General features: G+C 36.0%; 1 protein-coding gene across 6 annotated transcripts in view; it reads left to right on the top strand.

The window, feature by feature from the left end:
- The window catches only part of LOC145690290 (protein turtle-like), a 614494-nt gene that overhangs the window by 174077 nt on the left and 414466 nt on the right, over positions 1-25951 (top strand). Inside the window, exon 1 of one of the 6 annotated variants that reach the window (XM_081765058.1) lies at positions 17456-17653. The exons of the other annotated variants lie outside the window; for them this stretch is intronic. The gene's annotated coding sequence lies outside the window, so the exon portion shown is untranslated. Of the gene's footprint in view, positions 1-17455; positions 17654-25951 lie in introns of those variants that run through there. 6 annotated transcript variants of the gene reach the window in all.

Genomic DNA, 25951 nt, shown 5'->3' with positions numbered 1-25951 from the left:
CATCATCATCATAGGTATTCTGCTCTTATTGGCAGGTCACTTGCCGTAGCTGAGAAGCTTTCATGCTCAACGGCCTTCCGCTAACCTCTTCGTCTTCACGTATGACTTTTCTGTTTTTATATCATCCATTAATTGTAGCCTCTTTCGCCCTCTTCCTTTCTTTCCTGCCACCATACCCTCTAGCACGTCCCTCATGATACAATCTCTTCTTAGCCAATGTCCCAACCAGTTTCTCTTTCTCTTCTTAATAATATTTAGAAGTGTTCTTTTCTCCCCCACCCTTTCATTCGTTTTCTGCTCGACCCAACTATTTCCATTCTTCTCCACACCCACATTTCGAAGGCTTCCAGTCGTTTTTCACGATTTTTACGTAATATCCGCCCATACAGTACAACAGTCCACATGAAGCATTTTATAAGTCTTTTTCTCAACTCTTTATTCAAGGACCCACGAAACGATTCTTTTCCTCCTAAAGACTTCTTTCGCCATTCCTATCCTTGCTTTTATTTCACATTCGCACCTCATGTCGTTATTAAGAATACTACCCAGATATCGAAAGCTATTCACTTGTTCTATTTTCTCTCCTCCCATTTTTATATTTGACACAGACCGCTTCGTTCCAAGCCCCATGGCTTTTGTGTTTCTAACATTTATTTTCATCCCATATTCTTCGAAACCCTTCCTCATGTTTTCTAATATCCTATTGATTTTCTTTTCAGATTCTGCAACAAGCGCATATCGTCTGCAAATCTTATACATTTAATCATTCTACCTCCTACCGAGAAGCCATCTTCATTTTGTAGGCTCTTTTCCACTATCTGTTCTAAATAGATATTAAATAATGTTAGCGAGAGTCAGCATCCTTGTTAAACTCCCCTTTCAATTGCACTTTCCTGTGTCAGTTCCTCCCCTATCCTAACACTTACTTGTTGGCTCTATACTACTATAAGCATCATTAATTTATGAATGATCTTTTGTGGTCAAGTGTGCTTTCTCTGCACGTGTTCCTTAGTTCGATTCCCAGTAGAGTGCTCTCCTTGACAATCTGAGTACTGTTGGAATCCTATTTTGATTTTAGGCAGAATTCGTCCTGACCCATATAGCTTCGGTACTGACTCTGTCGGAGAAAAATAGATTCGTCCCACTCCTAACGGGTTAATTGTATGTAGTGTTGCTGTTCACGAGACAAGACGAGAAATAAAGTTTCTACGTGTTGCCTTGGCTCTCGAAAAATCTTTTAACTTTTCGTCTCGTTTTGTAAACTTACGTATGTACAAAGTTTATGCCTTGACTTCTTTTTAAAGTTTTATGTAGACGTTATAACTATCCTTCCACGTTATGAAAGGTCCATGAAGTGTCTCATGTAATATTTAAACTTACGACTTTTGTCTTATTTTGAAATAACTAAATTGAAACAATACGGTTTTTAAGTTGCAATTAAATCGTCATAATAGTTTTAAATCGGCAACTTGTCTCTGCAGTTTAACACCCACCCAATAGCACAGATAGCAACATTACTAGTGTGAAGCAGGCAAGTGATCGCGCAGATAGCGGCATCCATTAGTATAAGGCAGGCAAGCGATAGCGTAGATAGCGATATCCATTAAGTATCAGGCAGGCAAGCAATCGTGCATATAGCGGTATCCATTAATACCAAGCAGGCAAGTGATCGTACAGATAGCAAATCCTATAGTTTCAGGCAAGCAAGCGATCGCGCAGATAGCAGCATCCATTAGTATCAGTAAGGCAAGCGATTGCACAGATAATGACATCCATTAGCATCAGGCAGGCAAGCGATCGCACAGATTGCGACATCTATTAGTATCAGTAAGGCAAGCGATCGTACAGATAGCAGCATCCATTAGTATCAAGAAGGCAAGCGATCCCGCAGGTAGCTGCATCCACTAGTATGATTGTTTATTATCAGCGAGACGCACAGCCTGAGAATTTGCTAGTTATTTTAAGTTAAATAAAATATTACTTAACACGATAATGTACATTAGACTTTATAGTTGACAAAAGAGCGATTATGAAAGAATTATTGGAAGGAAAGGGGATAAAATTGAAAAAAACCACGGAAACGATAATGTTTTCCAGAAAGTAATATCACAGTTTGCGATCCAGCCAGCAAACCTTTGTATCAGGGATGCGAGTTTTGAAACCATGCAATATATTGTATGGGGTATTTGCCTCATTCCCTTTTACTATTCACAAGTCTATGCTCAGTATTACGGCTCGTTTCCCGCAATTTTTTGAAAACTAAAAATGTGTGTGTATACAGCCGTCTAAATTACCCACCCTATACAGTTGTTGGTGTGGTTATGCAAACAAATCATGTTTTGTCTCCTATTTAGGCCTCCATTACATGTTTTACGTTCCTGAGAAACTAAATATGCATTTTTTCCCCCCTCAGCCAATAAACGGATTGTGGGTACTTTTCCCGCCCTCAGTGTTTTATCTACATATATTATAGAAATACATACATGAGTGTGTGTGTGGGAATTTTTATTATTGCATTCATGCCACGCAGCCATTTTGTACCACATGTTCTTCTTTTTGTACCTTGGATGCAAATCTTCGTGGGAAACGTCGGTTCTCTGATATGCTTCATTTCGACGGCGTGCTTTACCCTTCTTCCTGTTGGAGTCCACCCTTGTGTTTTATGATGGAAGAGATTTTTTTTTTCCTAAAGTTATTCTTCCTACAACCCTCCAAAGCTTGGGCCGAGGGTTATCTTTTTTCTTTCTTTCTTTTTAGTTATATGTAATTAATGTTGTTATGAATTGTTGTCGTGTACTAAGGGGGAGGGAACATAACTACGCGGTTCTTTGTTGTTGGAAGGGGATTATTTAAAATTCCTTGGTTTACATAATACAGTATTAATAACTGCCTACGCAACAAGTAACTTAAAAAAAAAAAAAACTAAAACGAACGCACATATCATTTTTACGAGCTTTAGTTTCTGTCTCTTTTTTAATATTTACTAATTTACTCTGGGTACAACATGATTTGTAATCGTTCATCCACGCATGTTTTTAGTTGATATTGTACTGCGGGTTCGAGGAGACACAATGGACTAAAGCTTATGAATTGCATCTACTAGAGTTGCCAACTAACCAGTATTTTAGTGGCTGACCGCTTTCTTTCTTTCCCTCTTTTTTCTTTTTTTTAAATCAGCCTCTAGTATATACGAATATTTCAAGGTTTAAAATATACAGGGTGTGGCCAAAAGTCTGGACCGGGTTAAATAGACCCTATTTGAGAAACTGTAATTGCAGTCAATCCGAAGTCAGTTGGAGTCAATGTTGGTGGGAGGGGTAACATTATGACGGCCTTAAGATTGTTGTCTGCCATCTTGGTGGTCGCCATATTAGAATCAACTTGTTTATTTTAAATGGCAACATGGTTGTGTGACATATTAAACAACATCCTCGTTCGAAGAGAAATTCATTGGTAAAGTTATTTTTCTAAAAGCTGCAACGGTTGTGAAGTTATGAATGGATTTAGGATAGGTTATGTTATCTTTTACCTAGGTAGACTTAAATAATACTTTACCTTGAGTAGGGCTCCTAGATATCTCGTTTATTAGAGACAATCCCGTATTTACTTCATCGATACCTACAAAAAATTTTAAAAGCTCGAAATGTCATGTTTTTTCCCCTCCGAAACATACCATCATTTTAAAAAATCCGACTTTTATTGTCGACTGGTAGGAATATCTTTCCTGCTATTCACTTTTGGGAGTGCTCACCAGAGTTGCCAACCTCAGAGAACAAAACTATCGATTTTCGTCTTTAAAATTATCGTATACTCCAAAAAGATCTTATATTTGTTATTTATGTGATAATTGTAGAAACAAATATTAATAAATAAAACTACTAATAATAGCAATAATATGTAATAAAATTAACTAGTAATCTTCAGTTTCGACTTTCAAATCCTCATCATTTAAAAAAAAAAATATTAACACTACTCTGAACAACAGCAAAAGTTCTATCCACCCTTCCCCTGTGAACGTAATTGAATTTAAAGAATGGGTACAGGCTTGTCATTTCCCAATTCTCAAATCGTTATTGATTTATTTAGCAGGAATGACTGTTTTTTAAAAAAACTCAGTGTGTGTGTTTTATAATTATTTAGTCCACATTTACAATTTATTTGCACATTCAAAAACTGAAAAAATAGGTGCGCGTTTTAAAATTATCGTATATTTATTTGTTATCGGAAGGGCATTATTGTATATAGAAATAGGGCTTAAAAAATCGTATATCACGATAAATTATCGTACGGTTGGCAAGCCTGGTGTTTATCTACTGTTTAATTAACTTTGATATTTCAGCAAAAAGGCAAACAAAAGGATAAGTGTGTGAAACTTTTCATAGAAATAATTTTATTTTACGTAAATTTACGAAAGGAGACGTGATAAGAAAAGTTTTTTTTCGATAATCGATACGAGACGAGATTTGTACAAATTTACGTCTCGTCTCGTCTCGTCCATAGCGATCAGTATAGAAACCAGAGATGATAAATTTCTACCGTTTTCAGTTTGAATAGAGAGATTAATGTCAAAATGAGACCTATCCTTGGGGGACATTGAAACAAAAATTTATAATAATAATAATAATAATAATAATAATAATAATAATAATAATAATAATAACAACAACAACTCTTTTTTGTTCTGTGAAGACTAAAATTGAAACCGAAAATGTTAGTATATTTCTACCATTTTCAGGAGTAGCACAGTGGTAAAGGTAGAGATGGAACCAACTCTTGTGACGAGGAGTCCATCAAGATACCACTTCTCGTTATGGATTAAAATTACGAATCGTATTTCTAGGCTTACGGCATGTATGGTCATGTTAACCCGTCACTTATGAGGATGATGTCCCTCGGCAATTACTTATCTGAGGAAAAGGAAGGATTGGGGAGCGAAGGAAGCGGTCTGGTACAACTATATTAGGTACAATCTCGGCATTTTCTTGTCATGGATGAGGAAAACCTAACTCAAGATTTCTGACTTGAAAAAAAAAAAAAGAACTTTTACACACTTTCAGCCGAGTTTCCCCATCGGGAATCGAACCCGGCACTTCTCGTTAGTATTGGTAGCATTTTTGTTTTATGTTGATCAATGTTGGAAACGGAAATAGTACATTTTTTACCACTTCCGGTTTCAGTACAAGGTAAAGAGAGAAAATGGAAACTATTTTTGGGGTATTGAACACATATTAAAGAAATTGTTCTCGCTGTCTCTTACAACTTTTATTTTGAAAACTGTCAACAAATAGATCGATGTACTAATATAGTCGTTCAATAAGACTTTCTATACTTAATAATTGTACAATTTGGGATCCTAACAATAATTATATCTTATATTAAAGATCAATAATAATCTCTACCTTAATTTCAGCTATATTAACCGAGTTACATGTAGCTGTAATTTAAGATAGTGTATAGATTATGACAATACAATTGCCTGTGGTTCGTTGTAATTTTATGATATATTTTATTTGTGGAATGAGGATGGGCTGTGAAGAATATGGGGTTAAAATAAATATTAGAAAGGCAAAAACCATGGTGATTGAGACGAAACGTTTGGTGTCAAATATATCCTCTCAGTCCACTGTTAAGTCACAGCATTCTGATAATTCTGGTGGGAGAACGTGTAGAGAATCCATTCTGCACACATTGTTCATTGCTGAAATATGCACTTTTGGATTACGTATGTATGTGACTCCCTTTAAGCTGATATGCAACGCCACTCCACGGTTCGTCGTGTTCGAAATAATACTATTGCAAGGAGTTTTTCCATGTTTATGGGCGGTTCTAGACTTCTTTCTTGTATTTTGATGTGAGAAATCATGTTTTACAGTTCGTCAGTATAGTTCATTAACTATCTAACTCTATGGCCTGTAGAATCTGAAGGTTCAATGCCACGTTTACAAAAACACTTCATTGACTTTTGTCCTTAACCAACTGTATCTAGTTCCTACTTTGTATTCCTATTTCTGCGACATGCATCTCAATATTATCCCCTCATCAGCGCCTAGATCTTCCTAATGGTCGTTTTCCGATTGGATTTCCAGTTAAAACTTTGAAAGCGTTTCTGATGTCTTCCATTCTGGCTACATGACATGCTCACTTGTGCCTCCTAGACTTGATGACCCTAACAATGTTTGGTAATCGGTATAAATTATACAATTCCTCGTTATGAAGTTTCCGCCATTCCTCTATTTCCGTTCCTGTTGGGTCCCAATATTCGTCTCAGGATATTATTCTCAAATACTTTGTCTGCGTTCTTCACTCACAGTAACTCATCTTGTTTCACAACCATACAGAACAACAGGCATGATTATCGTTCTATATATTTTAAGCTTCAAATAAACTCTAAATTAATTTTCACGTGAAGAAATTTGTACTGGAATTCATAGGTAAACAAACTAGCTGTAGTAGTGACAGTTTGCCGAATAGTATGCAACCTATAACACAGAAAAGCCTTTTGTGTTGTCTAATCTGAGGGGCTTAGAGGATACTAAATTTTGAACCCCCTCCTTCCTTACAATACCGTTAAAAAAGAAAAACTAAACAGTCTACAGTCCCCCCTTTTTTTTTTTTACAGTTACCTAGTAGTGGCCAAATATGACAATTCAACCGTATGGATTTGTATAAAGGACAAATAAATAAACAGTGTTTAGCAAATTTCACTCAACTTTCCAATTCTAGCTCTTAAAATTTGTCTCCACGTGCGACCCTCAATTTAAAACCTGTCAACCTCAGCTCCATTGATCTCATGTCCTTAAGAGCTCATAATCTTACGCCTTCACGGATTCTTAATGGCATTTAATCTTATCCAGTCTCGTGATTCGTTAACCGTATGCCCACCATGATTGCTTAACTTCTGAGGGTGAATCGAGCCCGTAACCATAACATTAAGACAGATAAATTGAGGGTGGGTGGGTGACTAACTTGAGTCTACCATTACATTGTTGACTGCTTATTTTCCGAACATAGATTTATGTAAACAAACGAATGACAGTTTCATGAGATTGATGGTGTTCGCAGGGCGAAGGATTGAGCCTCCTAGTTGCTAGGCCTGAAATGAATGAAGTTGAAGACTGAATAAATCAAATGTAAGATGTTCTTCGTGCCAATGTTTAGCCGTTGTTGTTGAAGACAATTGTAGAGAGAACCATAAGCAGTGCTATGCGGGTGAAAAAACAAGTGCTGTGTCCATGCAGAGCCTTATATTGGGATGTCTAGAACATTTTCTCCCTTTTTTCTGTTATCAAATCTGAATCAACATGTAACCACCATAAAATATTTGTTACGCACACGCATTTTTTCTATAATCTATTTTTGTGTTATATCCCATTGCGAGATAGCCCACAAGATAGAACTACTGCAACATTAGTAGCTCCTTTTTTTTTTTTTTTTTTAAATCGTTGCTTGGGATCTAATGTTATCATTTTGATCCAACTTATTACTACAGAGGTTGTGTTGATAACAAGACTTCCTCTTTTAGTTGCTTTTTCCCCTATTTTCTATCCTGTATCCCCCCAACAATTCCCCTACATTTTTCCGTTTTTGTCCCCAACCCTCTGTCTGTGATTTGGAGGGTGTGTGTTATCCACGAGGGTTGGTTTAATGACCGTAATTAATGCCACTATGAATTGCTTGTCGCTGGGGCAACTACAACCACATATAACTCCATACACTGTTATTCTTTCTGTTTTTTTTTGGTAGCATTTACGTACCGGATTATGGTCTTTTCTCTCGTTGTGAAATTTGTAGCTGTGCGCTGTTCGCGAAGCGTGATCGGTTTATAACTATTTAATTGAATTTTATTTGAGGCTATTGATTAAATTTTACAACGTAGTATCAGTTTTCTTTTTAAAACTCTTAAATACATAAAGCAAATATATTAAAGACACTATTTTGGAATTTCGTGTTCATAAATAAACCGCTAATCAACCATGGGCAATCAGGAGTACCCCAAGGTTTATTAAGCACCCATCTGGTGTTACTCACGAAACGATAGATAAAGTTTTCTCGTCCCGTCCCGTAAATTTTTGTCGAATTCTCGTCTCAACTCCATATTCGGAAAGCTTTTCCCGGCTCTGTTATATTTTTAAAAGTATCTCTGTAAGATTCTCGTACTTTAAGTCATGTTAAAATTACAAACACTTTAACAGCTATGAGATATTAGTTTTTTTTAAAAAAAAAAAAACTTTCTTGCAAGGATACACTATTTGTAAATCAACAACTATCTTAAAACACTACTTAATTAATAGTTTACCTTATTCACTTTATATATATATATATACGTTTCATTTTGGAAATAAAGGGCTGAATTTGGATTTAAACGGCATCAAAAATTTCACTATTCACCTCAGCGAGCCCGAAAACTATTGATTCGGCACTAATATCGATGATTTTAAAGTATCTACCTCTAGTACTCCTCTTCTAAGTTGCACCGTCAAAGTGGAATGATAAAAAACATTCCAGGCCCGACCCTCATCTATGTTGCAAATTTGATCGAGAACGGTCGGGTGGTTCAAGAGTTATTAAGTTACAAACGTAGTCACTTTCATTTTTATTTATTTTTATATATCTCCGCCTCCTCTTCTCTAAGTTGCACCGTCAAAGAGAAATGATAAAAAGAAAAAAAATCCGAGGACCTAACGTCATCTATGTGGCAAATTTGTGAGAAAGTGAACGCGTGGTTCGAATATATACATCTATATCTATCTATCTATACGTATATATATATATATATATATATATATATATATATATATATATATATATATATAATATCCTTCCCCTCCAATATGTTGTGCCGTGAAAGTCAAATGATAAAATCGTCCCTGGCCCGAACCTCATTTATGTTAAAAATTTGATCGAGATCGGTCGGATGATTCAAGAGATATGAAGTGACACAGTGACTTTTATTTATATATATAGAGTTATTTCACTGCAGAAACTATATTTGGGGGGATTTAGAAGGTCACGCCTTCTCTTCAGTCAGAGATATGTAGTTATCAGTTGTTTTGATACGATAACTACATAATCAGATTAAACCCAATCTACGTAGAGATGGAAGATAAAGACTATATGTCCTTACGTACAGAAAATCGGAAGGAACAGAATGTTCTTAATGACGTGATGGTTTACTTAGTAGAGTGTTGGACTTGTCCTCTTGCACACCGGAAGCTGTTGAAAGAAAGAAAGAAAGGAGGGTCTCTTTCGTTAGCAATTAAAATCAGCAATCAGTGAAAGCCTCACTTTTCATTATCAACGTTGATTAGGGATGAATGAGAGAGAGGAAACTGCTTAAGCAGAGCCATCTGTGTGTCAATAGCCGAACTAATGTGGAGACCTTCTCCAAACAAAGTGGACGCTGAGAGTCTTTGGATATTCATTACTGCTATCTGTGTGTGGAAACAAAAGACTATCCATGTCTTCATCTCTTCATTATTCAAACAATTGAACGTCGTGGGTAGTGATGTGGTTAGAAATTGTTCAACTACGTTAGATTCAAACAGTTATGGGACCATTATTTTATTAATGACATCTAACGCTATAAAAAATTGATTTAGGAAGGAAGTTAAGGTTCGGCAGATGTTAATTTATTAATTTTATTATTTTAAAAAAAATACAGGCAGAATTAGGTGCAGCGATACCTTGCACTCTGTACTTAACCCATTCCAGAACTCCGTTCTAGTTTCAAGACAATTTTTCCCATTTAAAATAACTGTCTTCGTTATCTCTTGCACACTAGCGACATCTCTCGGTATCAGGTAGGATGTAGCGTGGCTAGCGATATCTGCGAACTATGGGGTAATTAGCATGACTGACAGACTGAGGCATCTTGCGTTTTATAATAAGGATTAAAAAAATACCTAAAGTCCGTATGTTCGCCTAGGTATTTATGCAACCCGTTAACTCTTAAATGTTTTTATGTTAACATATTAGGGTTTGCTCACAGACTAACATGTTTCGACTTTATAAATAAGGATAGAAAATAAATTAATTCATCCCTGAGTTCCGTGAACTCGAATTTTCAAGCTAATATTAACAGTAAATGTGCTAGATATTAGAAGTAAACGTGAAATAAAAGTGGGGTCTTGAATAAAGAGTTGAGAAAAAGATTCATAAAATGCTTCGTGTGGGATACTCTATTATATGGGTCAAAAATGGACGTTACGCAAAAATGATAAAAAAAAAAAAAAGACTGGGAACTTTCGAAATGTGGGTATGGAGAAGAATGGAGGGAATTAGTTGGGTCGAGCGGAAAACGAATGAGATGGTCTTAGAAATGGTAGGGGGGAAAAGAACAATTGAAGATATTATTAAGAAGGGAAAGAGAAACTGGTTGGGACATTGGCTAAGAAGGAACTGTATTATGAGGAACGTGCTAGAGCGTATGTTGGCAGGAAAGAAAGGGAGGGGGCGAAGGAGACTACAATTAATAGACGATATCAAAGGAGAAGAATCGTACGTAAAAATGAAGAGGCTAGCGGAAGACCGTGGAGTATGGAAGCTTCTCAGTTGCGGGAAGTGACCTGTCAATAAGAGCAGAATACCTATGATGATGATGATGATAAGTAATATATTATTTAAGGCATTAATCGTTTGATATAAAACTAAGTAAAACAAGCACAAAAGTATAACACTGGCAGCGAAAAATCACACAAGATGTTTTCGCTGCAAGTATAATAAAAGTTTAGTTTGAAAATTTCTTTTTTCTTTTCTTTCTGTTTCGCTTTTTTTTCGATTCTGAAGAAATACTGATTTAAAATAGTCGTACGTAAAGGGCTAAATAATTGGAAAATATTTGAACCTCAATTTCTTCGTAATGCAGACAATTTTTTTATGTCCATAAAAATTAGTTTTTTTTTTCGATTGTCTCGAAAACTACATATGAGAATTAACCTTCAAGCATGTCATTTTGTTTAGCTAATTAGATCTATCAATTGGTATGTGTCTTATTTGAGAATTTCTTTCATTATACCTACTAATGCTGTTGTGTAAAGAAAATATATACTGAAACGAACCGAACAGAACCGAATACAAATAAAATAAACCGGAATGAAAAATTACAAAAATGAAATGAAATCTTTGAGTTTTACGTCCCATGCTTATGCCGGTTAGGCTAAAGGAGACGGTGATGATGAGAAATGAATAAAATGGTGGAATGAAGAAAGTGGGAGGAAACAGGAGAACCCCGAGAAAACTCACGAGCACGGTGTTTGTTCACCACAAAATCCACACGGCGCGAGCTGGAATCGAACCAGGAATCTGAAGCACCGGTGGTGAACACTCTACCACTGAGCCACCGCGCCCCCTGGAATGAAAATTACAATGTAGAAATTAGATAAAAAGATGATAAGAAAAGCGATCGACTCAACTAATAGACTAAACAGTGCATCATTATATAGTGATCAAAATAAATACATTGACTTTTTTTTTCTGAAACTAGTATTGAGTTGAGATATACGCAGGGGATGGGTTCTGGTGATCCGAACTCCCAGAAATCCAGACTTTTCTGTGAATTTAGTGTAATTTTAGAGCTGATATTTCAAATTTTTATGTAATTTATCCTTATGTTTACTTTGGATCTCTTCCCAAAAGCTTTGGACCCCTTCTGAAATAAATTCTCTCGTACGTGCCTGGTACTGAGTGAAACAACAACTATGAGGAAATCTAACCTAGCTTAATAAAAAGAAATCCTAAACAAAGTTTCAGAAATGGAATCTTTGAACATATTTTTCTGGTCCCCAGCAGGAAATTGAGAGATAATTCGCACTTGGCAAACCATATTTCCGTAATGTTGTCAAATGTTGTACAGTTGTCTATTCTGTACCAGAAAATTGTATAATATTTTAAAAGTAACTATTATTATTTTTCAGCTAGCCGTTTATTGATAAAAACTTCCTTAAGTTTTTTTTTAAATGTTACATATAATATTGGAAAGTACTTTCGAGCGAGCATGATTGTGCAGGGACGGAACTTCGAAAACAGGAAAATTTAAGTTGAAACCAAAAAGCGATTGGTGATACAAGTGAACAGTAGTGGTACGCGCTCAAATGTAGTTAGTTAATAGATTACTAACAGATTCAACTACCTCCCATGAGTAAATTCAGAATTGGTTGTTTGTTAGTGAAATATTTTATTTATGAACTCCTATTAACAGAACTTTATAGGTCGTTTTTGAGAAAATCACATAATTTCAAGTTACGAGTCATCAGTAAATTTTCCTTATGTATTGGACTTAAAAGAGAGAGAGAGAGAAGCTTTGAAATGAAATCTTTGAGTTTTACTTCCCACGCTTATGACGGTTAGGCTAAAGGAGACGGTGATTATATGAGAAATGAATGAAATGGTGGAATGAAGGAAGTGGGAGGAAACGGGAGAACCCCGAGAAAACCCACGCACACGGTGTTTGTCCACCAGAAAGTTCACTTGGCGGGAGCAGGGTTTGAACCCGGGACCCCATGCACCAGAGGTGAACGCTAGAGAGAGAGAGAGAAACGCTAGAGAAAGTCTCTCCTGGAGAATCTCATAATGATATTTATAAGTTTAAAATTTGGTTTCTATAAAGTTATTAAATAGAGTTACTCACAACTAGAGATGTTAAGCAACTAGGTTGGCTTTTTCGGGATTGATTTTTTCTTTCATAAAAATCTGAGTTTTTTGGGGGATTTTCCCTTTTTTAATTTTTTATGATTTTGTTGTTCGAGTGCCACTTTTGTTTCCACGTAGTGGATTCTACAATTAAGAAAGTGCGTTTATAACATCCAGTGCTTATGAGTCCTAGTTTATTTCGGGGCTGGCTGTGTTAGTTGGTTGTCAAACTCAAATACTTCTGTTGTTAGCGTCTGTGAAGCATGCAACCCACATATCCCATATGCCGTTTTGGAAGCCTAAACATTTTATAAAGCATCTGGAAGTTATACATCTTAATGTGTGTGTTTTACTAGTTGCCTAAATTCTATCCCACAGACACCATACACCAAGAAACAAACACAAAACTTTTTTTTCTTATTTTGGTATAAAATCTTGTTTACATTTCGTTCTCCGTTCGGGAAACATTTTATCCTGAGCCTCGGAGAGTTCAGTTTACAAAATTTGAGCCATACAAAGAACTGGGTATGATGTTAGTTTAGCATCGTTATTTACAAAATATCTTCTTTCTTTACTTTCTATTGTCAAACGTTAATCTAATAGCCCTATAAATATTTTTATATATTAAATAAATAATTTATTTTATTAAATAATCTCTTAAATATACACCAAGTTAATATATAGTATACAACATAATAATAATTTAGTGAATATTTAATTTATTTAATAATTTACATATTAAATTATAATTTATTGCGCCCACTGCGTCCATCGATTTGCACTTTTCTTTCCTATCGATTGATTGATTTTCTTTGATTCTTGTATTTTTACAGCAATTTCTCTTCAGAATTCAGTATTATTTTTTTTCGTGTTATAATGACAAAAACAAAAAGAGAATATACTGGTATCTTTGCATTAAAATTATTACAATATATAAAAATATATTTTAAAAGCCCAACATTTCCCAGGCAAAAAAAAATCTGTGAAATAATTGGTTTCTTTCCCGAGTCCTTGCATCTTTACTTACAATTAACTGCGTGCATGAATAGATGACTGACATCCAAAAATTTTCAACACTTTGTTGTTTAAAGAATAATAAAAACACGTTAATTCATTGAAATCTCAAATTAAACTTTTATTCACGATTCGTTGCCCATATTGACTATCGCTTGCTCGATTTATACATATATTCACAAGTACGGGTGCAGTGACTCACTGATAGAGCGCTCACCGTTGGTGTGAGGGCTCCTCGGTTCGATACCAGACCAAGTGATTTTATGGTGCACAGCATATCATATTCGTGGCTTTAGCTGCATTTTTTCCGTTTCGTGCCAAATTCTCATTCCATCATCATTAATTGTCCATCTCCTTTAGCCCAAAAGGAGCTTGAAATTAAAGATTTCATTTCGTTTTCATTCCAAACTATATAAATGTAAAATAAATAGAAATGAGCGTGTAACTATAGGCATATTTTCTGTCATAAAGTTCCAGAAAAAATTACTTGACTTTACTGCATAAAAATACTATTCCTAAAAATCGACTTAATTACTGACACGGACTTAATTTAATAAATAATGGATCGTTCATTCCAAATATTCTTCCTCTTTGAGAAACCAGAAGCTTCAAAACAGTACTTAGGATCAGGCAAGTGCGCAGGAACTTAATTCGGGAGAGGTTCAAATCTTTTAGGAACGAGTCCAAATTCAATATGAATATAAATTATATTAAAATTTGTAAAATCACCCTGTAGAATTAGACTAATTTTACAGAAAAGTTTAGATTTCGGGGAAGGGGAGTCCGGACCCCCAGCACCCATCCCATGCGTACGTGCCTGCTTACGATTATATTTTAGATAAAGTGAAATACACAACATATCCATAGTGACTACTTAAGAAAGAATGTATTATTTCGCATTTATTTTTATTTCTCTCTTTGAGAAGCCATTTAAAGTACTTACCGTATTAGCTGCATTTAAGAAAAAAAAATCAAGGCCAAAACTTTAAAAAGGCTGTGGAAACCATTGTGCTTTCCTTTAGATTAATTAAAACTAAAATTCCCGCCATGAATCATACCAGACTTTAGTCATTAACTTGATTTCAGAGAGAAATAACCACATTAACTATTGTAGAAATAACGAACTGTGTTGCCATGTAGTAACCAAGAGATTAAAGATTAAAGAGAGATTAAAAAGAGAGAGTGAGTTTTTTTTCCAATGTTAGACTTTGTATGTTAGACTTTCAAACTATGTTAGAGTTTCTATGTTAGACTTTCAAATTAAGTTATACTTTCTATGTTGGACTTTAAAATTATGTTATACTTTCTGTGTTAGACTTTCAAACTGTTACACTTTCTATGTTAGACTTTCAAACTGTTCGGCTTTGTATGCTAGACTTTCAAACTGTTAGACTTTGTATGTTAGAACTTCAAACTATGTTATACTTTCTATGTTACACTTTGAAACTATGTTATAATTTTAAACTACGTTAAGACTTTCTATGTTACACTTTCAAACTATGAGAATTCGATATCAGAACCGGAAGCTGTAGATCTGTAACCTCCGGTTGCAGGGAGAAGGTATTTGTTGTATGGACGTTTAACCATCTGAAAAGCATTGGGTGCAATTTATAATGTTTTATCCATAAAATATTTAACCCTCTATCTAAGGAGAACGCTCAATGCTTCTAGACTTAGTCCCATTTCTTTTTACCGTGTATCTCTTTCTATATATAAAAGAAGAAATCTTGAGACTGACTGACTAATTAACCTCAAGGCAGACCGCTTCAAGTAAAAATTTGGACAAAGCATATTCCCACTAAGGAAGGATTCTTGAAAATTTGATGGGGGGAAGAGGTGTGGCAAAAAAATGTCTATATCATCATAAAATGTCTATATCTCCGAAGCTTTAAATGGTTGAGACGTAAAATTGGTATATAGACTTCTCATTTAAAATAATGAGACACGTGTTTCAGCGTTATTTGATATTTGACCGAGAAGAGAACAAAAAGAGGTGGCGTTATAATTGTTGTAATTGGATGGCCATACTTCGAAGTCTTTATATATATATATATATATATATATATATATATATATATATATATATATATATATATATATATATATATATATATATATATATATATATATATACAGGGCTGGATCCAGGATATTTGAAGTGGTGCACCAATAACTACCACTACATTTGATTTAAATTTTTAAGTTTTTAAATGCCTTTAGGCCTCTATGATGTGAATGAGGATTATTACTTTGTTCAGTGAATCCTTTTCCTTCAACCTTCAGAAAATCGACTTAAACTATTGCTTTTGAAAAACTAAGTTTTTAAAATCTGAAACGGACACATGATAGCAAAACGTTTCGGAAAATGTTGCATTTTCACTGCTAGGTTCTCATTTTATTCAATTCTTTACTCTTGGCTTCGAATAGATGTAACAACAATAATTGTAGAAGACAATAGTTCCTAAGTTTTTCGTTAAAAAAGCCATGTAAAGGTCTCAAACCAGCATTCAACCACTCTTGCCGTTTATGTTGACATTTAAGTTGCGGAATTTGAACATTATTTCAGAATTCGAGAAAAATTAACAGGTGCAAATAACTAACTGGTCCTGTTAATGATAAAGCATATGAAACAAAGGGAACACAATCGGTGATCGGAACACAAAAGCTCCCGGAGTATACAGCTGTGTAACGCAGCCTCTGTTGCTGAACCGAGCGTATCCGTAGCCGAGCTCGGCTACCAAATATAGTGATCTTTATTTCTTAGACAATGGATCACTTGTCCACCAAATCTTCTTCAGATTCGGCAAGTAATTATCGAGAAACAAGGTAGGAGCACATGCGCCTGGAGTGAAACTAGGTACGTGTATAAGCTCCCATATGATTACGCCGGGAGCTAACAAGTTTTGATTCACCTTGGCTATGAAACTAGTCTCAAGCTGTGAAACCCGCTCTACCCGGTGCTAGCGGTTACCTTTATGTTACCTTATCCTTTAAGATTAGGCTGCCGAAGTGTCCAAAGTTTTTCGGTGAAGGGTAAGAAAAATCAATATTAGGATAAATTACTGTATATTAAAATTTCTAAAATCATCCCCCAAATTAGATTAAATCGGAATTTTGGGGGAGGAGCCTGGATCCCTAGGACTTGATCCCTTCGTACGTTCCTGAGTAATATACAGACACCATATATTAGGTACACGCACTTTGTTTTCACGATTTCCAAGCACGATGGAATCCGGACGAATGGTTAGTTGTCGCTCCCTTCTAGTTTTCTCTACATTGTTATAGGATCATACTTCATATGTTCTTATTGAAAATTAAAAATACTGGAAATTCCACTTAAACAGCGTGGTTTATTTAAGTTCTTTTGCTGTATACTACAAGTACTAGAAGATTTATTCATATTTTTAATACAGAAGACGAGATTCAAAATATGAGTAATAGTTCTGCTCTGCATCCAGTTTTTAATAATTTTACAGAAAAAAAGTTCAGATTGTCATATGATGATTATGTAAGAACCTGGCTACATGCCTTACTCTTTCTGAGAACAGGAAAGTTATAGTACTCGAAATTGAGCTCTGAAACATGAACCCAATGCATGACATATATAATACATATATATATGTGTGTGGAAAAATTACAAGATTTAAAAAGAAAGTTTTAAAAAAAGATTAGTTAAGTACTTTTTAGTGATATTTAGTACAGATATATGACCTTAATTATCTTGTTTTCTGAACTTTGTGCAATATTTAGATCAAAACAACATCAATTGCGTCTTAAATTTATATTAACAAGTAATTAAAGAACAATATTAAAGTAACGTTGGAGTGATGTGGACTGTTTGAAGTGAATCATAGCCAAGGTCGGTTCGCTGCACTTTAAAGAAAAAGCAATTTCGTAAAGAAATATAGATGTCAACAAATATAACAGTGACTGTGTGTGTGTGTGTGTGTGGTGATACTTCTGAAATCCAGACGCGTGCTACCGACAGGAGATAAAAATAATTTTCTCTCAGGTAAGTTCCCGAGTAGTACGTATGATACGTGATCCCCGGAGCACAATGAAAAAAAAAAAAAAAAAAAAAGAGAAGTCACCATCCGTGTAACCTGCTAATTGCGTCTCACCTAACGATGAACGATTGTATATTCAAACAGTGGCGGTTCTATATATAGTTCTAAAGTCACGTGCCTTCTTTATTAGTAGAAAGAAAGAAATAAAATGGACATTCATTCTTATATATGTGTACAGAACAAGCGAACGTGAATTTTAATTATTTTAATATGGAGTCTGCAACTCTGGTTACTGTCCACAAGAGATTTGATAATAATAAGAAATTACAATGGTTTATGCCTTTCGGTCCAACTTTTTTTTTTATCACCTCCTTATATCTTTCTTCTATAGTACAACCAAAAAGTGATATAAAGGTATGTGCTGGCTCACACATCTAGACCTATGTGCATAACACATTGAATGTGACTTTCTCACTCTATTCTGTACATACTTGTGAATGGACTTGTGAAATATAGTTGGAACCAGGGCGGAGCTCTTAGCTGTGAGCAGATAACTTTTATTACGCTCTCTTCACGTTTATCTCACTGAAGGAGAAGAACTTGTTCAACTATTTTATGTGCTAAGATAGACTGACACACGTTGTTCCAAAGGTCTGGAGAAAGAAGCGATCTCTGCTCTTGATTTGAAGGCTAGAATCTGACAATCCGAGACATGTATAGAAGCTAATAGTTGGTTTCCGTATTCTGGACCTCAGGTACTGCTACTGAGTTTAAATTGATAAATACTCCAAATCGGACCGAGAGGCAGAAGTTTATTTATCTGATAGGAATGCAATCAATTAGAATTTGAGATGCTGACTAAACACGAGCCAATCTCCTCTAATTCAGTAACAGCAAGCTCTTTAACGTTGGTATGTATAGTTTATTGAACGTACGCATTGATGCGGTTCATTGAACGATCTATTATTCTTCGAATCAACAGTCACCGCAAAAGAAAGCATAATGTTGATACAAGCAGTTGATGTGATGGGTGGCCATTTTGAATAACATATGGAAAACATGACATTACCCCATGATGAAGATTATGGACCACTGGTTTGGATTTCACGTTTTCCAGGCACTACGAAATGGACGTTACAGTTACCTTGTTTCACTTTCATACACTTGATCGCACGAGAATTTTTTTAAAGTTTGACGTGTGTGCTGTAAAAAAAAATTAAGGATATAGATCAGTGATCGCCAAACTTACGAAGCTCCAGAGCTACTGTACCGTGAGATGAGTTTGATAATGGCAATTGTGCGGGAGAAACAAGCAGTTGTTGTCGTCAGCGCCCTCTGACGTTAGCGTCAGCTCAGTGGAGGAATCAAGATTAGCCAACCGGAACAAGTTAACGCGATCTACCCCCCGCGAGTTACTAGTAGCTCGCGTTCGACGGTTTGGCGATCGCTGATATAGATCATTCCCAAATAGAGAATCGTTGCACTAGATCTTGATGCACTGAACAACATTCCCGAAAGACTGAGAATATTGATAATTCAAGCGTTATTTGTGTATTAACTCATATGATATGCCGTTCCCTTCATGCTAAAATTACAGGAAAAAAATATATACATACAGGATATTTTAAAAGCAACACCGACAACATTTCGAAGTTAATTCTTGACATTAAGAAATAATAAAAGTTCATATGGAGGAAAAAGTGCTTAATTTTACACATAGGGCTGTCCAGCACATAGTGCTGAAAAACCTACATTGCAGCAAGCGTTATTTCGAACATGGGAAGACGTAGAGTGGCCTTCTATATACTGAGAAAAATCCGTTACCTGGACAACGGTATAATGTACACATATACGGAATCCTCTTGCTTACTATCAGTACAGAGCATACGTTATCCATATGCTACATACGTACTGTCATTAGATATTACATCATACTGTTGCAAGATGTCTGACATCTAACAGTCTTCCGTATATTACATACATATACGTATGTTGCAAACGTCAGCTATATGTTATGTACGTCCATTTGTATGTGAGATCCTGACCACCTATATTGTTTCATACGGAAAGTACGTATAGATGGAACACTTATACGGAAAGTATTATAAAACATGCATTTTCAGTTATATGTTTGCTGTACGTTAAGTCCAAAAACTACAAGATTTACAAATGTAACATACGTTTTTACTTATGCCACAGGAAGTAATACATATGCCATCGAAAAATGAATATTTCACTTACTAATATACAATATGTGCGTAAGATGTTCCCGACAGGGCACATAAGTGTTAGGGAACGCTAGTTCCACGGTATATCGCATGCGAAATGACGTGTGGTCCATCCACTATATAGACTCTCTAGTCCTGAAGAGTCACCTAGCTCTTTCGCTGGGATTGATTTCAGTTGTAGAAGACGGTTAAATTATAATTTATAGATAACTCTTAAGATTCAATAGAATAAATTTAAAAAAATAAAAAAAGAATGTGTTTTTCTATTTAAAAATACAAAGTTTGTGATTATTTTCTCCTTAACTTTACTGTGCACACTTGTATCTGGCAGATAGTCTGGTAGTGGCATTTGCTTAAATCTCTCTGTGCTCCTTTCTTTCCGAATTCACTCTGTGCACGAAAAAAAAAAAAATCTGTTTCTGACATCAACACGATTTTTTCTAGTGTAACATTTTCTTTTTTATCTTTCTTTCCCCGAAATCCTTTCCTACATTTCTCCCTTCTTCCTAAGCCAGTTGCTAATTGCGTAAATAACGTTCTCGTCACTGGAATTTCTCCACAAATAGAAAAAAGAAGAAGAAGAAAAGCCAGAGGATGACATTTTTAGTTCCTGTCTTTCGTTTTTTTCTTTTTTCCTGTGCTCTTCTTTCTACCATCCTTTTGGCTTTTTTTCCCTTTTTTGTGGACGTAAAACGATTTTTAAATGAACGAGTTTTAGGAACGAAGTCGTGTTTATTTTTACGGCAAGTAAGATATACAAACATGTATAAACCACGATGACATTTTTTTTTTTTTTAACTCTTCTCAATTTCTCAATAAGGAAGTGCTATATTTTAACTTTCGTTGATACTTAACGAGAAATTCTTATGAAATTATCTTCTAGATTTTTTTTGAAAAGTTCGTTCATAAAATATGAGAAATATGTCCTATGCAAAATTCCGTATTTATTTCATGCAAAGGCACGTTTCTAAAAAAATGTTTGGACTAAACTGTACAAATATTCACTACTTTTTCCCCCTTTTCTTTCCTCCTGACAAGAAACGGATGCTGTTCTAAGAAATTGTTGATAATATGCTGCTTGTGCCCTCTATATGTCGTAACAGAAACTGAATGATGAGAATATTTTTAAAAAATCTAGGCGTGAGGTGTTTATTAAAACAATATACGAACATTTTTTTTTTTTATTTTCGTGAAATTTCGTCATGTATGATTCTGTATTTCTGAATACATAAAGAAAGGCTGTAAAAAAATTAGAATTAAACACTAAAAAGAATGTATTTAGGAGTGGGAGGAAACTTTTTTAAATACAAACAATGAATGCAAAGATACTCTGGGCATGTAGAATCTATAATGACACTTTCATACAGAAAAAAATATATAGACAAGATTAATATGCGTTAAAGGTAACCAAGAAGGTTCTATCACTTTTTCACACACCATCTTCGAACATCGATATGTCACCTAAGACGTACCTGGAAGATCAAACATAGTTCCCATCAGCATCGACGACCTTCTGCCAACGTTCTGGGAAGACATCGATTCCATCGCGATAGAACTTGCTGGGTCGTGAAGCAAAGAAGGTATCAAGTGAATTTGCATTTCTACTAGGGATTTGAACTGGCGTCCTCTAAAGTGATTGTCTAAGAAATGGAACAGGAGATTATCGGGCGGTGCAGTGTCCAGTGAGTATGGCGGATTCAATAGTTTCCCATCCAAGTCGTAGATAGGTGTTCTCGGTCATCCTAGCCACGTGAAGCTTACCGTTGTCCTGTACCAGGAGGACACCTTTGCGATTTAGAAGTGGTGTTTCTAGAGTTTTAAGTTTTTCTTGAACACGGGTCAACTGCTGACAATACTCACGTGCATTGATGCGCTGACCAGCTGGTAGCAGTTCCCGATACACAATGCCGCGACTAGTCCACCAAACACACAGGAGGATCTTCTTCTGGTGCAGTGCTAGTTTCAGCTGTTTTGGAACCGGTTCATTGGATGTTAACCAATGATGACGACGCCGGGCTGTGGAGCTTCGTACAGGACCACTCCTCATCACATGTCAACACCCTGTCCAGAAATAGCTCCTTCCTCAGGCGAGACAGTAAACAAACACAGGTACCTGCTCACATTGCCTTCTGGCGCGGAGTCAAATCATGTGGGACCTATCAACCCAACTTGCAGTGCTTCATAAGTTAATGGAGGTGGTGCCGAATTGTTTCTCCACTCACACTGAGTTGTAGTCCCACTTCCTCACATGTCCGGCCACTGTTCGCTTCAATTGCTGCTAGAAAATCTTTATTTTGTACATGTGTTGGTCTTCCGGCATGTGGTGCGTCTTCGAGTGTTTCGTCATCGTCCTTAAACTTGTTAAACCACCGCTGCAGTGTCCGCGTAGTCCCTACACCCTCACAAAAGTCTATTTATCTTCCTCCCCGCTGCAGCATCGTATGACCCTAGTTTGAACTCGTACAGCATACACGCGGTTATGAGGCTCTGTGGAGGTCCCATGTTCACTCTGTCCTTACGCAAGTTCATGGGGTAACTGAACTACCACAACCAGGTAATATGTTGGATATACCCACTCCAATAACTGACCTTTGCCTTATCTTCATTCGCATTGAATTCACAGTGTGAGGGCCAATTGAACACAGACCTCCAGAAAAAGCGACAGAACTTTCTTGGTTACATTTATAGACTATGTTTCGCAACCTGTCTATACCCGTGTGCGTACGTTTCAAATTTGACCCGGACTCCTGTAAGGCAGATTGTCATTCATGCAGGGCCGTGCCCTCGGGGGGGGGGGGCGAGCGGGACGACGGCTCCGGGCGCCGAAGTAAGGGGGCGAAAAATCGGGAGAAAAAGGAAAAAGATAGGAAAAGTTACTTAGAATATATGTATGGGGGCGCCGTCGTATACTCTCGCCCCGGGTGCTGATTTTCTACGGCACGGCACTGCATTCATGTGTATGTGAAAGGGTAATTGAAGATTTATTTGAAAACTATTGCTAACATTATGTTTCGTCTTCTTCATTGATTTTTTTTTTCAAACAAAACATATGGAGGTTGGAACTCGCGTCGAGGGCGGTACGATACAATGTACAACATTTTCACAGGAATTCAGTAGCCATATTCAATTTATAAAATTGTTTGTCGTACAGTAATATCACAGAAACATAAAAACTATCATAAGGGTAACCAAAATATACATTTACTAAAGAAAAACAGAAAAATCTATTTATTTGTCATTTTAGTGGAACACTTGACCAGTCGGCCAACGTTCGGTGGTACACTCTTCACTGAATTTCCAGAATTTCACTGGTTCGCTCTTCCGTTTTCTAAGAAAAACTTTGTCAGTTCAAGAGATTTCGTAAGAAAATCATTTTCAATAACGTGCCAATCGGGCCGGATTAAATGGCTTAGTGAGCCAGGGGCGCCCCGAGGACCGGCTGTTGCACATGGCTGCTGTATATCGTATACAGAGCTAGATCGATTTTGACCGTGGAGGTGAAACTTTGGCTTCCTCAGTACGCATTTCAATATTTTTGTGTGCAGAACTTGGGTTCTCGAGTTATGTACTGAGAAAAAATGTAGGTGGCGTACTTAAAAAGATAGGTTACATGCGTAATTCCTGTAGTTTTTGGACTTAAGGTACAGCAAACGTATAACTGAAAATGCATGTTTTATAATACTTTCTGTATAAGTGTTCCATCTATACGTACTTTCTATATGAAACAATGTACGCGGTCAGGATCTCGCATACAAATGGACGTATATAACATATAGCTGACGAAGGTAACATAAGTATGTGTATGTGATATACGGAAAACTGCTAAATGTCAGACATCCTGCAACGGCATGATGTAATATCTAAGAGCAGTGCCTATGTAGCATACGGATAACGTATGCTCCGTGCTGATTTCTATAACAAGCAAGAGGATTCCGTATATTTGTAGAATATACCGCTGTCCGGAGAACGGATTTTTCTCTATGTGCACTATCAATATTCGGGTTGCAGTAGATCAAGTTTTCGAAATAATAATAATAATAATAATAATAATAATAATAATAATAATAATAATAATAATAATAATAATAATAATAATAATAATAATAATAATAATAATAATAAATTTAGATAATAGCATCATACACCATGTGAAGGAGTTTAGTTTGTATAATCTGGTTGATTTCTTCCATTTCCGCTTAGATTAAAGAGTTAAGAGAGACGCTGGTATCTACTCTTACAATGCAAAATCGATTAAAAGAAAAACATTTCTTGCTATCTTATCGCCTTTGCCCTATGTAGAGCAAAATTAAAACCGGAAATTCACTGGATTTCCATCATTTTCGTTTTTAGTAAAGAATTAAGAACGGAGATTGAATTATATTCTTGGGACACTTTATCGACTGCAGAAAACCGGTTCTTTGCTAGCTATTACCGTTTTCGAATTGCAGTGATCAACGTCAAAACACGATGAATGTAACTGTACATATTTCATTAAAAGAAAAACCTAATGAGTAGACCTATTCGTCCTTTCGAACTGCGAAAACCACTAAATACACGTAAATTCTTATTAACAGAGCTGAAAAGAAAAAGACGTTAGATATAGATATAACTCAAAGTTCTTGCATTTCGCTCTTTCTGCCTTCTCTCACCTCTACCTGTTTTGTACCTCACTCTCCCTCCCCCTAAAAGAGGAGTGATTGTTTTCTAAATTCTTCGTAGACACGTTGACTGAATTTCCCTTCTGGTTTTTAATTTGATTAAAAAGAAATGTCAAACATGGTTACGAGTCATCATTTTCCAATAATGCGATAAATTTCCATGAAATTCTACCAACCACAAAAGCTACCGAATTCAATTCCTAGTGAATCAGAAAGAGAGAGAGAGAGAGAGAGAGAGAGAGAGAGAGAGAGAGAGAGAGAGAAAATTGTGCGGTTATCAATTAACGATTTTATGGTTTTGTATCGATGCAGTTGCGACTGTGTGTGGGTGTGCAAAGTATTATGTAGAAACGTTCGACATTTAACTATAGGGGAAATCATGTATCTACATTTTTTTTTTTTTTTACAATTTTTATTGTATGTGCTAGAATTTCGAAAATATTTTGACAGCTTTTGATTTTGAATACTCTTAAGTTTCAGATTAAATCCTTTTCCATATTTTCTATCTAGTCATAGGGCTTATGAATATTCGGATGAATCTGTACCTAATTTTTGCCACTTTTGTTAAGTGTCGTACTAGCTGACCAGCCCGGATTCGAACCCTGGTAGGGCAGAAACTTTTTCTCGTTAGAATGGGTCTTAGGCTCTGGAAAATATGGATATTTTGATTATAAAAGCGGCTAGAGCATTGATGCTGGCACACTCACTGTTAGAGTTGCCGACAAAAGGAGACGAGACGAGATTTCGTAAAAGTTTCTTCTCGTTTTGATTTTTGACGAATTCTTTCTCATTTCGTCTCGAAAATTGTCTCGTTTTGTGTTGTAAATTTAGACTATGTACAAAACTTATGCCCCGATTTTTCTTCTTAATTGCACGTAGAAATTATTAGAATTCTTCCAGATGGCCATTTTGTAAGTATGGCTCACTGCGACGGGCACACGCTCCTATGGAGCTCTTATTTAATTTCAATGAAGCTTACGCTAGGTCAGGTTCAATCTCGCCCAAGCTCGGACTCCCTCTCTATAATGGAGCTCCTGTTCAGTTTCAATGAGGATTACGCTGGTTCAGGCTCACACTCGCCCGAGTACAGGCTGTCTATCCATAATGGTGCTCTATTCAGTTTTGATGAAGCTTAGGTTATTGAGGCTACACTCGCCCGACTTCGGACTTCGTATCTTCAGTGAAACTCCTATTCAACTTCAATAAGGCTTACACCAGTTCAGGCTCACACTCACCCAAGTTAGGGCTATCTATCTATAATCGAGCTAATATTCAATTTTAATGAGGCTTATGCTAATTCAGGCTCACACTCACAGGGACTCAGGCTCACTATCCTCAATGGGGCTTCTACTCAATTTCAATGAGGCTTAGGCTAGTTGAGGCTCACGATTGCCCCTCAGGCTCTGTATCTTCAGTG

This window comes from Thermobia domestica, chromosome 7 (genome assembly GCF_964235325.1).
Source record: "Thermobia domestica chromosome 7, izTheDome1.hap1.1, whole genome shotgun sequence".
Classification (NCBI taxonomy): Eukaryota; Metazoa; Arthropoda; class Insecta; order Zygentoma; family Lepismatidae; genus Thermobia; species Thermobia domestica.
The sequence above is the reverse complement of the archived record's forward strand: the minus strand, read 5'-3'. Positions and strand labels throughout refer to the sequence as shown.